At 35.7% G+C, this 2,277-nt stretch overlaps 1 long non-coding RNA gene across 1 annotated transcript; it reads left to right on the top strand.

Annotated features, from left to right (window-relative positions):
* The first annotated feature begins 318 nt into the window (after positions 1 to 318).
* On the top strand, positions 319 to 1,827 carry LOC128943437 (uncharacterized). Its single transcript, XR_008483725.1, has 3 exons — positions 319 to 399; positions 982 to 1,092; positions 1,760 to 1,827. It is a non-coding gene; the product is annotated as an uncharacterized LOC128943437 (long non-coding RNA).
* Positions 1,828 to 2,277: the final 450 nt, after the last annotated feature.

Below are 2,277 nucleotides of genomic sequence, written 5' to 3'. Positions count from 1 at the left end.
CTATTTGTTTTTTTTCCAAGGCATTCACAGCATTTAGGGTGACTGCTTAGGGCAGTCTTCCCCATTGTGCTGTTGCCATTGTTCCTTTGAATATTTTCTAACTCACTTCAGGCCAAAGTTCAACTCTTTATTAAAAAAAAACCCTGAACTTTTAAATAGGAACCACTTGAATCATATACCTGAAAAGTAACAGTGTTTGTGCTCAAAAATAAGAGGTCAGAAAAAATAATCAACATAGTAATTCCTAAACAAATAACAGCAGCAATTCTGCTTTCTCCAAAGGTGAATAAATTGCAGTTAGAAATGGAAAATATGAACAAGCAACATAAGGAAGAAGTTGACATCTATCAAAAAGACATAGAAACAAGAAAAGTAAATGAAAATAAACTTCGTGAAGAGGTGAGAGGTGTTAATTTTTACTGCAATTTTTTTTTTTTTAGTTTAAAATGTTGTTCTGAAGCTTTAATATCCAGAGTCCTTGCTCATATTTCAGTCTTCTCAACATAAATGGAACTTGTTTTGTATGCCTGTGAGCAAAGCTTTAGTACATTAGGTGCTTAGGTTGAAATATTTGAATATGTCTTTGACAATGAGAACTCCATTAAAAATTCCTTCTTTCACGATATAGTTTAAAGAAATTCCACCCTTGGTATAAAGTCAGCCCAGTTAAATTAGATTATAACTTCTCCCATATTAGGATTTTTCCACCCACACTTTTTTTATGGCAATGCTAAGAAATGTTAGGGCAGAGGGCTTGAAATGGCCTTTTGGTTTGCAGTGAGCTTGCCTGCCTTGGCTGTACCTTTGATCTTGCCCATTTTAACAATCTGCAGAAAAGATGAGGGATTTGAAAGGGATCTTAAAAGCAAATAAAGCCCAAGTGGGACTGCAAACTTTGCACCCACAGCGGGAAGAAGAAATTGAGATTTAAAAGAAATATATAGTTATGTTGATGAATGAAATGCAATTTATTACTGACAGGTAGAAAAGATGAGGTTGCTTTGTGATGAAACTGCAATGATACAGAGAGAAACTGATGCCAGATGTCAGCACAAGATAACTGAGATGGTGGCACTGATGGAAAAGCACAAGGTCGGAGATTTTCCTGCTTGCTGTGGTTTGCAATGGGTGATACCATGTCAATTCCATGTTTATAACTTGTGACACCACGTTAATGACCTTTCCAAAGCAGAAACAGGCCTGAGTCTGGGAAAAGGAAGATGAACACATGCTGGACTTTGCATCATCTAAAATCAAATTCATTTGAAGAATATGAACACATTCCTATGGGCAGATACATTCCATTCATCTAAACTTCTGGGATTTTTAGATTTTTTTTTCAATTCAGGCTTCCTTTGACACCATCTGAATGCAATATTTTTCAGTATCAGTTTGGCCTCTTTCTCAGAGGTTACCTAGTGACTGTCAGCAGTTTAGCCTGACACATTTTAGTTTACCTTTCTATTCCTCATTTTGCAATATCTTTAGCAGCTACATTAATAAAGATGGCACAGCTGGCTCTTAGTGCTGAGCACATATTGCTGCACAGAAATAAAGCACTCTCTGCCAGTCCACAAAATAATACTTGAATTGAGCATTTCCTGTTTTACAGTTTCTGCAGAAGCATCAATGAATCTTTTCTTTATGAATCTTAAGAGCCTGGTTTGAAAAAATGATGTTTTAAGACTGGATAACTCTATAATTGCGACATTTAGTCACATGTTTTGAGTTTGTTGTTGGTTTGGTTTTTTTACCACAGAATGAATATGATAAAATGGTTGAAGAAAAAGATGCAGAGTTAAAAGTATATAAAATGAAACAGCAAAAGCAGTTCTCATCAGAAAGGGCACTGGTAAGGAGCACTTTGCAATGGTCAATAATTCAGTGAAGGGGCTGATGTCCTTGTGGAGTGGTTTTATACTGGCTAAGTGCCAGGCACACACAAAAAAACATTCACTCATTTTTCTCTGCTATTGTTGAGCAGAGGAGGGGAAAGAAAAATTCAAGGACTGAGTTGAGATAAAGATTAGGAGAAAAACACTTTGAGGGTAAAGCAGATTCAAACTTAAATAGTGTTTTAAAATTTAAAAAAAAATTATTATTAATAGAATTAAAAGTGAGTAATGATAATTAAACGCAACCCTTAAAACACCTTTTTTCCCAATCCCTCCCTCTTGCCCACCGACAGCACAGAGAGACAAAAGATGTGATCTTCGGTCAGTTTGTGACTTGTAAAGATCTTTTTTCAATTTGCTTAGAGAGTTTCTTTTTCCTGCT

Source organism: Melozone crissalis, unplaced genomic scaffold, assembly GCF_028551555.1.
Source record: "Melozone crissalis strain CALT ecotype California unplaced genomic scaffold, PUWL_Pcris_2 ptg000046l_1, whole genome shotgun sequence".
NCBI lineage: Eukaryota > Metazoa > Chordata > Aves > Passeriformes > Passerellidae > Melozone > Melozone crissalis.
This window is presented reverse-complemented; position numbering and strand designations above follow the sequence as displayed.